Raw genomic sequence first — 15,182 nt, forward strand, 5'->3', positions numbered from 1 at the left:
CCTCTGCGCACTGCTGCCACCCCGGAGCCGCTCAGGGTAAGCAGCGCTGGCCAGAGCCCGCACCCCAAACTCCTCTTGCACCCCAACCCCCTGACTTTAGACCCCACCACCATCCCTCACCCCTCAACCTCCTGCCATGAGCCCCTGCTGCACCCTAACCCCCTGAGCCCCCAACCCCCTGCCCTGAGCTCCCTCCCACACTCTGCACCCCAACCCTCTGCCCTGAACCCCCTCATATACCCCACACCCCTCCTGTGCCCCAACCCCTTGCCCCGAGCCCCTTCCTGCACAGTGCACCCCCTCTCATACCCCACACTCCCTCCTGCACCCCAGTCTCTGCCCCAGCCCTACATTCATGGCCCTGCATGCAATTTCCCCATCCAGATGTAGCCCTCGGGCAAAAAAGTTTGCCCACCCCGATCTAGATGTTCTTGCTTTTTCCTCCAGTTATGCATCCATGTTACCATTTATAAAGTTCCAAAATCGAGAGAGAGAGAGAGAGAGAGAAAAAAATCAGCTATGTAAGAGCCCCTGGTATATGTAGATTGTGCTACTCAGCCATGAATTCTGACAGCAGTTTTTTGTGCTTTCCCCTGAAGCCTCCCTCCATTTCCAGTTGTAGCTGAACTCTGCTTATCATATGGACAGTCTGGGGCTAACTAAGCCTTTGAGCACTGGGTTAATAGTTTCACAGCAGAATATTATTTCTTTTGGCTAATATTGCAGTGTACCAGCATTTCACGCTCAGGAGTAACTCAGCTGTTGTAGCCCAGCTCTTTCCTAATAGCACAGGAGTAGATCAAAATGTTCCTGGCCAATGTATGAATCTGAGAGCAGATGCTTGCAGCAGTAACCTCAGCTCTGGCACATATATGATTTGTGAATTTTTTTTTTCATTCTGTGGGGTGAGAATGTTGCTCCTTCTTAAACTTAACTCTTACAGGGAATTATCCCGGCTGCCAGTCAAACTAATGTTTCTGAGGATTTACATGTATGTGTACATGGACCGTAGGTTGGGAGTCCCATGTCCTCTTCCCACCTCTGCCACAAACTTGAACAGTTCACCCAAGCTCTGTGATTCTGCTTCCCCAATCTGTAAAAAAGAGAATAATATTTCCCTAGTTTGTTGTGAGACTAAAACTATGGTTTGTGAAGCAAATTGAGAACCGGAGCTGGAAATTGCTATCTGCATACCTACCCAGCCATCCCTTGTTCCAGTGCTCAGAACATTAGTGAAGTTGCATAATCTGAGAAGGGTCAATAGCCAGCCATGTTGCAGGCTATTACCATTTTGTATGCCATTGGCCAGATTCACAAGCTAGGTTATCACTCCTTTGCGCCACTCTGGAGGTGCAAGGAGGCTATAAAAGTCCAGCAGCCAGTTCTCCTTTTGGAGGTGAATTCCCTGCTGGTGCATCTTCACTCCAGTCAGATCTTATGTGTCCATCCTTTATGCCAGGATAGGAGCATGTTGGGGTCACAGAGGGGCCATGGTGGTGGTCCTGGTATGCAAGCTGTCCAACATAAAGCTGGTTTCTGAGAACCAGGGATCTGGAAGAGGAATAATGTAGTCCAATACGTCATTCTGTTTCATCTCAGTGGAGCTAGTTCATGGTGATACTTGTGAGCATCTTAGGGCATGTCTACACTTATCTCCGGAGCGATCAACCCAGCAGGGGTCGATTTATCGTGTCTAGTGAAGATGCAATAAATTGACCGTACTCCACCGGAGCGAGGAGCGCAAGCAGAGTCGATGGGGGAGCATCAGCAGCCGACCTACTGCAGTGAAGACACCATGGTAAGTAGATCCAAGTATGTCAACTTCAGATCAATCGCCCCACAGTGTAGACCAGGCCTTATATTGGTAATTTTTTTTTGAAGCTCTAGACTAAAGATTTCTAGTGTTGGGAGAACCTCTAAGGAGTTGTGTGTCCAAGGTGAGAATAGATTAGCTCCCAAAGTGGATGATGGACTTTTCTCAAATGTTCTCTAAAATATTCAAATATCTTGAGTTCATGTTATTTTCTCCTGTGACTTGCAGTACTTCCTACTTCTAGTCTATCCCAAAGCATGACAAAGCGCTTCCTTTCTTGTTTGATTTAGGCTCTTCTGGTTCAGCTGGAATCCAGATATCAATCCCAAACATGTTTTGTTCAACATTTGGGTGAAGATTCTGAGCAATTGTTTTATATGAACCCTAATTATTTCACATAGTCAAAGTGGCAAATTGAAATGGTTCCTTTTCCCATTATCTGCTGTTTAAAATATGCCCCTTCAAGACTGTCTGGCCATGTATTATGCATTTTATGTGTTGATATAAACATAGGGAGATGGCCTTTTAAACCCCAAGCCATAATGGCTTCATCCCAATCTGTTTGTTACATCTTGTTTTGGATCTTTTATCCTGATGCCTTTAGAGTGAAATTCACTTCACCGAAGAGGCTGCATACAAGGACCTCATGTGTAGGGTCACCAAGTTCCCCTGATATAATTTTTGGTTGCTCTTGTAGGGAAGCAAATAAGTCATTGTTTGACCAGCACAGCTGTTGTACACGTAAGGCTAATTTGATTAAATAAACTGTTCTGGTTTAAAGAAGTCCACCATAAACCACTTATCCTTTAGGGATAGACTATTGAACCCCTTACACTCCTATTGGGAGTAACAGGGATGCACTCACCTCTCACAAGTGTCACCTGGCCAGTGCATGTGCCTGCATTCTTTCTCTACCTATTTGCAATGGGTCTTCGTTGACTCAGCCCTCCTGCCAAGTCATACACAGTTTGAGATAAAAGACAAGGAAACCCCTTTCAGGGTACAAGCCCAACAGAGGCCTCTCTGAGTGCCCTCTGTGATGTCTCTCTGTTTGTCCCTGCTCCAGAATAGAGCAGTGCCCCAGGGCTCTTTCCATGGGGGCAATGTCTTGGCCCTCTTAGGGCCTTTCTGGCCACAACTCTCTAACTGGGCCACTGCATTTCAGTTCCCCCCACTGGGGGTGCCTCAATGTCCAGGCTACTTCCCTGCTGTGGGTAATGGGGACCTGGGGGGAGGGGCGGGGGGCAGAGGCCTGCCCACTACTCCAGGTCCCAGCCCAGGGACCCTGTCCTCTGTGTCCCTTTATCTAAGTCATATCACTGCTCTAATTCTCTGGGCCACTTCCCCGCAGCCCTGTGTCATCTTCACCCTTACCTCAGGGTCTTGTCCTGATGGAGTCCCCGCAACAAGCTCAGGGCTCCTTCTCACTCTCCCCAACTTCTGGCAGGATTACCTCATCCAAGGTCCTGCAGCTCCCTCAGCCAGCCACACACCATCCACACTCCTTCAGCTCTAGTGAGGAACTGACCTCACACTGGCCCTGCAGCTCTTCTCATACTAGCTGCTAAGTCCTGATTGGTTGCTTCCCACACAGCTGCTCTAGGCAGCTTGGAAGAACTCTCTATTGTACTTTTCTGGGTTGGGGTATGGCAGGGCCACAAGGCCGCCAGCAGGGTGTGTCAGGGCCTGGGCCACCCCATCATACGGGGGCAGTTACTCAAACAAGTAATCACTTTGAAATCAATAGGTCTACTAATGCAAGTAACTGTACCTCAGTGGGAGTTAATGGCTCACAATTAGGCCCCTAGTAAGTATAGAATCAGACAGCATACAGTAAGATCTAGTATCTTTTCTTCAAAGATCCTAAAGGGTTCAACATGCTTCACAAACTAAATACCCAAGGATTGCCCATCACTGAAATGGGTGGAATCGAACTGCTTTCAAATAGTGCTGTCAAACAATAAAAAAAATGAATTGTGATTAATTGCACGATTAAAAAAATTGACAGCCCTACTTTCAAGCAAAGCATAACAGCAATGAACAGCATTTAATAGGCAGAAAGAGGAAGAATACTGTATCCAGTTAAAACTTATTTAGTGGCTTCTAATATCACCTAATTTAATATTCTTTTTAGTATGTTTAAATCATAAATGCTCGAAAGTAAACTCCTGAGATATCAGGGGATATTGATTTTAATCAGTGCAAAAGGAAATGGTTCAAAATTGAAACAAACAGTCACCACCACTGGCAAAATTATGTAGATACCTCCTTTGCTTCTGTCTGTTAGGGTACATATATGCTGCAAGTGAGGGTGTGATTATAGCATGTGTAGGCATGCCTGTCCTAGCTTTAACCTAGCTGGCGTGGCTAAAAATAATAGTGTAACTGGGCAGCACAGGCTTCAGCATGGGCTAGCAACCCAAGTATGTACTTAAGCTCCTTAGCTGGCTGGTACTCAGGTAGCTAACCAAATATCGTACTCAGGCAGCAGGCCTGTGTTGAAGCCCATACGGCCATGTCTACATTACTATTGTTACCTGCATGAGCTAGATTAAAGCTAGTATGGATATGTCTAGCCATGATACAATCACAGGTTCCCTTGCAGTGTGCATATACCCTAAATTCTCCTTCCGAACTCTGTGTTTCCTTTAATGACTGGACAGTCAACAAGCTACCTAGCAAACTGGCTCCAGTAAGCAGCAGGGAAAATATTCACACTTTATTTATTTCTGTTTAGGAATGTACGCAAGTGGAGTCTTGCAGTGTAGCATCCTGTTATCAGTGACCCACTGTTGATTAAGACCGTGGAGATACCAATCTGCCTGGGTACCAACTCATTACATAAGCTGGCTTTTTCAGTTAGGAGGTTCACCTATCATTTTAAGCAAATAAAAACTTACATTGGATTGGATTTCACTGCCTCAAATAGGAAAAAATGGCACCCCACTGCAAATGTCTTCTAGCTGTAAAGCCAAATCCCAGAGGTTTCATCAATACATAGAACTACTGCTTTCAGTTTTTAATGGTCAATGTCAGCTCCGATAAGGATGTGCATGCTTTTTATTGAAAGAGCCTTCCCCTCTTCTCTCTCTCGCTTTCTTTTTAACTCAGTACCTTCAGCCTGTCGCTATCACTGATCTGATAGCTGTGTCTGCAGGATTTTGTTGGTGTTACCTGCTCAACACATTTCAGAAATATTTTCCTCATTTTTTAACTATGAATTTCAAGCTTTCCAGGTCTGGAGTCAAGCTTATTTCAGTAGTTTTTCCTGTAGAGGCAACAGTAAATATCAAATATACCCCAGTAAGTCTGGGTGCTCTTGGGTAGACTTGGGATGGATCCTAACATCCTTAACATTTGGAAGTCCAGATCAGGCTCCAACCTTTGTGAATGGGGCCCATTTTTCATCTTGACATGCTCATAGTTTTATGTCAGCTACTCCATTCTAACAACCCAAGCACAAAACATCTACAAAGCACTGAACAAACATTAACAAATTAAGCCCCCACAACACACTTTGAGGCAGGGAAGTACGATTATCCCCATTGTACAGGTGTGAAACCAAGGGACTGAAAGGGTAAGTGACTTATCTCAGGTCATTCAGCAAATCAGTGAGAGGGCTAGGACAAATTCTACAACTCCTGGAGCCCTCCCTACCTGTCCACACACAATCCCTTAGAGCAGGGATCGGCAACCTTTGGCCCGCGGCCCTCCAGGGTAAGCACCCTGGTGGGCCGGACCGGTTTGTTTACCTGCCGCGTCTGCAGGTTCGGCTGATCACAGCTTCCGCTGGCCATGGTTCACCACTCCAGGCCAATGGAGGCTGCAAGAAGTGGCGCGGGCCGAGGGATGTTCTGGCCGCCTCTTCCCGCAGCCCCCATTGGCCTGGAATGGCGAACTGCGGCCAATGGGAGCTGCAATCAGCTGAACCTGCAGATGCGGCAGGTAAACAAACCAGGCCGGCCCGCCAGGGGGCTTACCCTGACGGGCCGCGTGCCAAAGGTTGCTGATCCCTGATATAAAGTATCAGGTTTATCATACACCAGGTATAATATGGGAAGAGACAAAAGCCCTTAAAATCCCACCTGCCCTGCAGGAGGGGAGGATGGCCTCTTTAAATGCAGGAACTCAGTGTTGTTCAATGGAACCACTCTGTAGGAACTCCCTTCAGCTTTAAATGTGAGTTATTTGGAAGGATGGGGTATGTAAAAAGAGAAGGTTATATTTTAATTATTTTGCAGCCTTGTCTATGGCTGTTACTACAAGGGAGCTGTTATGATAAATTTGGTGAGTGTAGCTCTTCATTGGCAGGACCTGGACTCCTTTTTGGAAGGGGCACTTAGAGGTCATGATTACATTGAATGCTTTGGAACAGAGAGCCATCATCACTTCTGTAACCTCTGCAGCGATCCTCTCAATCCATCCGGCAGCTATTCATTTGTTCCATTAGAAGCTGGGAAGGAAGGATGATTGTTCTGAGACAGAATGTTTCCTTAGTGTTTTAATGGCCAGATTATCTCCTATATGGGAAAAACCTGTCTGGGGACAGAACTCCATGATTCTCTACCTAATTGTGTGTGTGCGCGTATGTGTGGATGGTGGGGGGAATTGGTGAAGTGTACTAAGCATAGCGTGGGAAACGGGGACCTGTACCCTAAACCCCTGGATGTCCTAAGATCATCACAGAACTTAGGACTCTTGGTTGAGGTCAAGATCATTCCTATAGAGAAGGTTCTGTGCCTCTTCTTTTATCATTAATTCCTCCAAGAGCCAGGTTACCATGTTCTGCATTCTTGAAATTGCCCAAAAACCTCTTGCAGGGGGGATTTCTATGGCAGGATGTGCAGACGGGGCTAGGCACTGCTGGATGAGTCAGCATTATCTTACTTGCGGAGCCCTGGCAATTTCTAGAGGGATGGTCCTGGGGAGAGTGGCCCTTCCTCCAGCCCAATCTCCTCTGGAATCCAAAGCTTTGTCTGGGATTCTTTCAGGGAGCCTCTGAATCTAAGGGCATGTGCTGTGGGGACCCAGCTCCCCAGCCCTATGTTTGGATGCTGCTCCCCCAGATGTTGCTCCCCTCAGTTCTGTGAAGTGGAGTGGAGCATGTGGCTCTTTAGCAGTCATACATTGGAAAATGTTTTTTTTCAAGATGGTGCCTTTGGTGGTCACATAGCTTAAAATGCAATGGTTCTTAAGGTGATGAATAGGGATGTGAAAATTCCATTTTTCCCCCAGAATCATTGGGTGTGAAATAGTGGCATCACTGTTCAGTAGATATTTTAGCAAATGCAAATCAAGACAATAATAACTGCTATGGAGAGAGGTCTCTGTGGCTGGGGACAGGGTGGGAAGCTTGTAAGTGTAAGGAAAAGGAAGGGGATTTGACCATGGGATGGGGGCATCCGTAGGTTTATTTGAGCCTCTCTTGTATCTGTGGAATTGGGCTGGATGTCATGGGAAAACAGGCTTTGTTGGGAGACTTCTATTCTGTCATCCTAGAGGATACTCTTTCTTTGGCATCTGGGCACTTCTTTCTCTGTAGATCTTAACCAGAGCAAGAAAAAGGGAGTGAAAAATGGGGAAAAAACCCAACAACCAAAAACATTATTAGTATGTCAGAATCGTAAACCTGTTCCACTTCCATTTGGTTCTAAAAATGAGCAAAGGTTTCTTGGAGGGGGAGAGTAAGTGGAGATATTTTGTGGAACTGCTTCTTCCTTCCCTATACACAGATTACAACTGCCAAGAGCTATGAGTGTGTCCTGTCTATCTGGTTAGATGTTGCATATTTCAGAAAATTAACTGTTGCAGGCTAAGCACCTGTCTGTCTGTAGCTGCAACACTTGGAAAATAGCTCTGTGGCCTCTAGGTGTTTGCACAGGATGCATGAGCTGAATAAACTGAGGAGGTAGAGGAGCTTCATGCTATTTCTTCTGTTCATGTGAATGTTACTATGATTGATTTCAGAAAAAGAAAATTGTTTCCCTTGAGAAGTATATTACCATTTGCTTGAATTCCTTGATGCTTTCCTCACTGTATGTGATGAACAGGGAGGTCTCCTCCTGCGGAGAAGCAAGGTACAGACCACAATACTTAAAAACGAAATGGCACCTCTGGATAAAGTGTTCTGTGACCTATAAGATTTGGAATGGGTCAGACAGATTATACTCAAGATGACATTTAGAAGTGATGCTATCCACTGACAGCTACTGTACTGCATAGAGAAACCAAAAATATACAGGTACAGCAAAGGATTTCTTTACTGCAGCATAAAGTTTACCAAGAGGATGTTAAACTGTGAGGCAACCATAAGATGTTTAGTTGGTCAGATCAGACTCATTAATATAATGAGGTGACTTTTAAAGAGAAACTGTCAACTCAGATTAGGTCCAAGAGGGGTTTTGTTTTTTTAACAAGTGGAAGGGAGAGGAGAATGAGGCAATGGGCTTGCAAAACATAAGATGAAGAGAAATGTTTTCATTTACAAATAAGAAAAGACAATGTTTACAGGGAAACTTTTCCCTGAAGTGGCATGAACCCAAATACAACAGCATTGGGCTGGAGCATGAACAAAGAGAATTAAATGAAAATGACTAATCTTGTTTCACTGAACCGGTCAAAATGAAAAAAAGGCAACGAACTGTATCTGTACTGAAAGGTAGAGATGGACTTCAGCCATGGAGGTTGGGTGCAGATGTGGATCAGAAATCCAAACTTTAGCCAAGTTTAGAGCAAAGCAAAATGCAAAGCTTCAATCTGGATCTGAACTTCCTCAAAGTTCAGAGGAAAGTTTTTTTGATCTACTAATCTGCTTTTGGGTGCAACTCTCATGAAAAATTAATTACGTTTTAAAAATTCTTTCTCTGTTAATAATGTAAAGTGGACTAATCACAAATAAAGATAATGGTTTCAATATTTGTATCCTGACAATTTAACTTTTTCATAGGTTACTGTAAAAAAAAGAGTATTGTGCATTGATTTAAGACACAGTAGTGACAGAGAGGATCTGAGGAGCACAGGGACGTCAAATAGACTCTGGTAAAGTGTAACTGGAATGCTGGCAAAGCTGCCAAACTTGCAAATCAACTTACATTTTGACAGTTTACATTTGTGGGGTTTGTCTTTAGATGCAAAATGCATTATTTTGCATCCGTTCCTCCCCAAATTATTATAAAAATGGCCCAAACTATTAATAGGACTGTGGCATTTTTAGAAAATGATGAAAAATATGTACAACAAAATTACAAACATATACACAATATTTTAACAAAATTTCCTATTTTTGCTGCAAAATGTAAGGACTGTTACTGTGATTGGTAATTTCTTTGACCAGTAGAGGATGTATACAATAGTTATTCTTTTTAAGGGGAATGTGAATTAATCACCAGAGTAATTGGCCGTAGCCACAGGAGCTAATCAGTGCTGCTGGAACAATTTTTACAGTGGGGGTGCTGAAGGTGGAAACCAGGTATTTGGGTTGTTATTACTATTTCAAGCCAGGGGGTGTGGCAGCACTCCCAGCACCCCTAGTTCCAGCACCTATGCAGCTAATACCCCCATACTGGCACCATCATCACTGAGGCAAATCCCAAAGGGACACAGCCTTCTTGCACACTGAGTTCCACCCAGATTGACCTCTAGCTAGGTACTTAAGACAGCCAGGCTGGATATTCAGTCCATCATTGGTGATCTCATTGGGCAACTGAAGCTTTTGGCCACTACACAATCACTGGCTCAATAGCGACACTCCTTGATAATGCAGAAGGCATGATGAGAGCTTTAAATGAGTAAAGTAGTATAGACCTCACCAGTGTTTCCAACTCTCATAATTTTATCTTTCAATATCTGGTGTTTTTCTTAAAGCTCCACCTGTTGGAATCAGGGTATTGCAAGAGAATCTCAGTTTTCATTTATAAAAGGTATGTTTCTAGCCCTCAGGGTTGCAGAGAGAAGCTTGAATGTGTGATGGGAGCGCATCCTAAAGGCTCAGAAACCATAAGAAAATAGACCCCCCCCCCTCCCATCCGCCATTGTTGTAAAATCTCATGATTTTTTTAAGTTGATGCCCTAATTTTGCAGGTTTGACGATTTTTGAACATGTGGAGTTGGAAATACTGTGTCAGTTTTACATCTCATCCAAAGCCCAGCCCTTCCAACAGAACGTTGCCCTCCAACACCCTGGGAAATTTGTTCGTCTGTTGACTCAGAGAAGAGCACCACCTGCAGAGCTACCAATGCCACTTCCTGTAGCAAATAAATATTCCTTAGAGGTCTCCCAACCAAATACCAGCACTGCCCAGTATAAGTGCTTATGACTTACAAGTTTCCAGGTGGGAGTGGTAGAGCCCTTCATTCAACCATAATACAAAAAAGACCTTCGAGGGATTAGGAATCTTTGCTTGGTAGCTTAATCTCGCTGTTACTTTCATTTTTAAGAATTATGTTTTTAAAGGGGTACAAAGGTCAAAAGTACAGTGACAAAGATGGGTATTATTTTAGTCTGCTTCTGTTTGAAGGATCGAGGCTGCTGAATCCAAATGAGTTTTTAGGACTGAAGGTCTGATCCTGAGAGGTGTATGGAGCAACCCCAACTTTGTACTATTGTAGTCAATGCTCAGCACCACCCGTGCAGGTTACCTGTCACTGTTGCATAAAGATGTTGGTGTGGCTGCAGAGACCAAAGGTAAGCATCCATTTTGAGAGGGGGGATGTGGACTACAAACCACGCCAGGTTCTGGTTGCCATTGTGTCAGAGTTATGCAATCTTTAAATAAAAATAACATTGCTGTTAAATAGAATCTCAGAATGCCTTAAAAAGGAGAACACATATGGTATCTGGAGCGGTGTTGATTTGAGAGCCACTAGGCAGAATTTTCACAGCAGTTCCTGAGGCATGACTGCACATACACAGCCAGCAAGGAGGGACAGCCTGAGCCACCAACAGAATTATTGTACGTTGTTGCAGTGAATGCAGACACAAACCGCGGTGCCAGGAGAATTAACTTTAGCTGGTCTAGAGATGCTAGATATATTGAATAATTTCCAGCTCTCACCCATGCACAGGACTGATTTTGATATGATCCTAAAGGCCCCATCTGAGATCAGGGTTCAAATACATGGCCAGACACAGCATGTGCCCGGAAGAGCTTACAGTCTAAATAGACAAGAGAGACAAAGGTACAGCAAGGCCACATAGCATATCAGTGGCATAATAGACAGGACTAGAACCCAGATCTCCTAATTCCCATACAACTGCCCCAGCTACTAGATTATATTGCTTCCCAAGGCCTTCAGACCTTTTAATTGAGCCCTGTTGCTCTCCAGCCCCTGTCTGAAATATACATGGAAGCAAGCTAGGGGACCACAGCAGCTGTCTCAAATAGCTCCTTCTTTTGGGAGAATTATTCCTTTAAACCAAGAGCTGAGAGTTGGGACAAAGGTGAACTTTTACTTTGTTTTTCTTTTTCTCCCCTTTGTGAGTGGTGCAGTGACCCAGGTACTAAAGCAGTAGGGCATTCACTAACGTGTATCTAATGCTAAAGTTTTAACTCCTACCTGTTTGGCAATCAGCAGCGATGAAAAAGATGTAGAAAAGAAGTGCATGCTGGGCTATGGAATTTGGGGCCATTCTGACATAGCTGTGCTGTCTTCTGGCGAGTGGCATAGGTCCTGCAGTGTTTGGAAGAGAGCCCTGCTCCTATCTACAAGCCTCATTTCTGCATTCTAGTAGCAGGCAGAGTGCAGGCTTCGACAACAGTCCTGTCCTCAACCTGTGGTACTGCTGCTCAGCTGTGCCCTGGTATGTCAGAAAGGAAAACAAAAAGCAAAGCCCGAGAGGTAAGCTGAGCAGTGTGAATGCTGAGCCCTCCGCTGCCAGTTTCCTTTTGGAAAATGATAGATGAGTCCTGTGACTGTGGCTAGCGATGGAGCTCAAAGGACTTTGCAAAGACAAAAAGCAAAGAGCATGTCTGATTGCTAAATATATTTCAAATCCATTCATTCCATGAAGTTCAGGCAAGGGGAGATTTTCTTTTGTGGGAATGTTTGACCAACCCTAACAGACTAAGCCCCTTGACACAATTCCTACTGAGAGAAGTGATGGCAGAATACAGTGAATTGATAAAGAAAGGGTCTTGTGCTCTCTAAACTGCTGGGCAAATATTTAAATGCCTGTATCAAGCATGAGTGGGAATCAGAAAAACCCAGATTCAAATAGACTTTCTCACATTCATACACACAGTCAGTGACTAGAGGGCTTTATCTTTCTCAGTAATACACCTGTAGTGTTTCTAATTGGCTTCCCAGGTTGTATCATAATGGTTTGTGTGTATGTACCACTGCCCTTTAGTAAATGGAATATGTCAGACCTCATCATGAATAATTAGGCTCACTCTGTCAATTGAACTATTACAGCTGCTGCTTTAGCATTAGCTTCTATTTCTATTCAGAGACTGTCCCATATGTAAAGGGTATAACGGTATTGAACAGCTCTAGGAATTAAGGTGTGAACACCATATTAAACATTCTAATTAACCATCGGTATCCTCCCAACCCCATTTAGTACTTCCTCCTTTTTCTTTCTCCATCCACACTGCAATCTTGTCTCCCTCTGAAGAAAATGTCAGTCTATCTATCAATCTAGAAGTTACAGGAAACTATCACCATAGATCTCAGAGCACTTGTAATGTGCGTTATTGAGGACTGTGCTTTTATGAGTTGAGTTTCCCCAGACAGCCTGGGTAGAGTACTATGAAACGCTTCTTATGCACAGCCAGTTGGATTCGGACACAGAATAAAGCACATCTCTTACAAGCACTTTAAGTGCCCAGTGATCACTGAATACCACATAATGTACTGGCTTTGGCTGTGGGATTTTGCCACCGACAGGCTGGACCTACAGAGAACATTAAAGGACTAAACTGTCAAAAAATGTTTGTATGTGTGTGGGGAGGGAGTGTTTGAATATATATCTAAATCAACGCTTGTATTTTGTTCAAAATGTATGTTGGTTTTTTACATTATTCAAATATAAATGTTGTTTAGAATTTTCAGCGAAGAGCACTTCTGACTGCTAACACTCCTCTCCTAGCAACTTAGGTGGCTCCTGGTTATTCAAGTATAAATGTTTAGAATTTTCAGCTTTTTCTTGCTTTTTCTCATTTTCACCTTTCTCCCGCCCCTTTCCAGTGTGCAAAAGAAAAAGTCGGAGATGGAGAAAAATCCTACTATCTTTTTTAATAGAATATTTTTTTGAAAGTTTGTAAATTTTAATTCAAGAATTTCATTGCTGCCAAACCCCCAATGTTTGATGCAAAAATCTGTAGATGAAATTTTTTCAATCAGCTCTGTGAAAGGACCTTCCATTAGGTTCAGCTAAAGGAGATTTCCTGTAGCTCTAGAAGCAGTGGCCAGCATGTTTGGAGTGGAAGGATCATAGTTCCAGCCCCAAATCCCTGTGTGTATTGTTATCCTCTATGTGAGTGAGACTGTATCTCCTTGTGGCACAAATTTCCTTACTGCCTCTCTAGTCCCTCAGCTGAGCTCTTCAACATCCATCCACCCCACTTGCCAGGGGCAGCTCCAGGCCCCAGCATACCAAGGCGTGCTTGGGGTGGCAAGCCGCGGGGGGCGCTGTGCTGGCGCCGCGAGGGCAGCAGGCAGCCTACCTTCGGTGGCTTGCCTGCAGAGGGTCCGCTGGTCCTGCAGCTTCGGTGGACCTCCCAATTCGGTGGAAATCCCTAGAGCCGCCCTGCCACTCGTTCAGCAGGCTGGTGGCCTCACACTCACCACTGTTGTTTTCACAGTCATTAGCTCAGCACAGAACCAGTCATGCAGGTTCCTTCTTTCTCCTGGCTTGACCTCCTGATATGATGTCACTTTCCTGCTGCTGGTTCCTGGCCTGAGGGAGGAGTCAGGTCACTGGAAGCAGGGGGAAGGTGAAGACTGTAGGAGGATTAGGGTTTCCAGCAAGAAAGGAGTAGTTTGGGACTGCAGATCCCAGCATTCCCAAGATGGCTTGCTTCCTAAAAGATATTATCTTTTTTTGCCAGTGGCACAGTGCCCTCAGAGTCTCCTCCATATTTTGAAATGAGGAAATTTCCTATTGGTTAGTAATGAACACATCCATAATGACCAGTACTACTAGAAGGTGGTAAGTAAGGAAAGGGAGGCCTATGAATCAGGTATTCTATCTCAACTCTGCCACTGACTTGCCAAGTGACCTTGGAATTTACTTTCCTCTTCTGCTTCAGTTTCTAGTTGGAGAAAAGGAGATAATACTTCCTTGTTTTGTAGAGATGTTGGGAGCCTTGGTTAACATTCGTAAAGCATTTTATAAATATCATCTAATTGAGACTAAGAATAACCATGTGAGGTGGTCATAACACCCACTTTATAAATGGATAAACTGAGACAAAAAGTTAAGCCACCTGTCCCTGAGCAGTGGCAGAGAGGCAAAGAGAATCTAGGAGTTCTGACTCCCAGTTCAGTGCTCTGACCATTAAGCAAGATTCCAGAATGAGGCTATGCTCTTTATCTGTTTCTCTAGTATTAGAAAATCAAATATTTGTTTATGGTTGTCTTTGTACTAAAGCATTGGTTCTCTACATGATGGTTGCAAATAGATCAAGTTGGGGTTGCAACCACTTTCTTTTTCTTTATGGCTAGATGTGATGGGGGTCCCAAAACTTTTTTCTGTTGGACCAAAGGGTCACAGTATGGAAAAGGTTCAGAACCACTCTAGTGGGGTATACTGAAGATGATGAAAAGGAAAGATGCCTGTCTCTGGGTTTGGAATTCCACCTGTAAGAAAATAGGTAGTGGGGAAAAAATAATTGGAGGTATTTATAGGGAACACTCATCTCCTAGCAACCTTGGTGGCTTCTGGTTATCAGAGCTGATCCACAGAAATGTAGTTTATGTGACATTGGCAAGGTGGTGTGAGCTGGATGGGAGAGGAAGGAACCTGATAAATAATGAAGCCCTCTTTGTGTTATCTAGCACGACCAAGGCTACAGCATCATATATTCATTTAAGATAAAGATGTGAGTTACTTTCCTCCAGCAAAGTGTCTGTGTTAGTTCCTAAGTCTCTCTGGCAAATGTATATATTTCTGCAAAATAACCAAATGACCTGACAGTGTAAACCCCTGGAGAAACAGTACACCCCACGTGAAAAGAAAATCTATGAAATGTCACCCTCATTACATTGAGCTAGGAACATGATCAACCTGAGAATTAGATAGCATGGAAACCTTTATACACTTTGAATTAACCTTTTATGTCTGTGAAGGACAAATGATAAACCCTTTACCCCACTGCCAAGCTAGAGAGGCATTCAGTCTCTCTTCTGATTCCACTCTAATTAAATG

At 44.0% G+C, this 15,182-nt stretch overlaps 1 long non-coding RNA gene across 1 annotated transcript; it reads right to left on the reverse strand.

Moving 5' to 3' along the window:
- Window positions 1–922: 922 nt before the first annotated feature.
- Window positions 923–3,321, reverse strand: LOC123368743. Its single transcript, XR_006578878.1, has 3 exons — window positions 3,188–3,321; window positions 2,679–2,762; window positions 923–1,093 (listed from the first exon to the last, which is right to left on the reverse strand). It is a non-coding gene; the product is annotated as an uncharacterized LOC123368743 (long non-coding RNA).
- Between the last annotated feature and the right edge of the window lie 11,861 nt (window positions 3,322–15,182).

Source organism: Mauremys mutica, chromosome 4 (genome assembly GCF_020497125.1).
Source record: "Mauremys mutica isolate MM-2020 ecotype Southern chromosome 4, ASM2049712v1, whole genome shotgun sequence".
In the NCBI taxonomy this organism is placed as follows: domain Eukaryota; kingdom Metazoa; phylum Chordata; order Testudines; family Geoemydidae; genus Mauremys; species Mauremys mutica.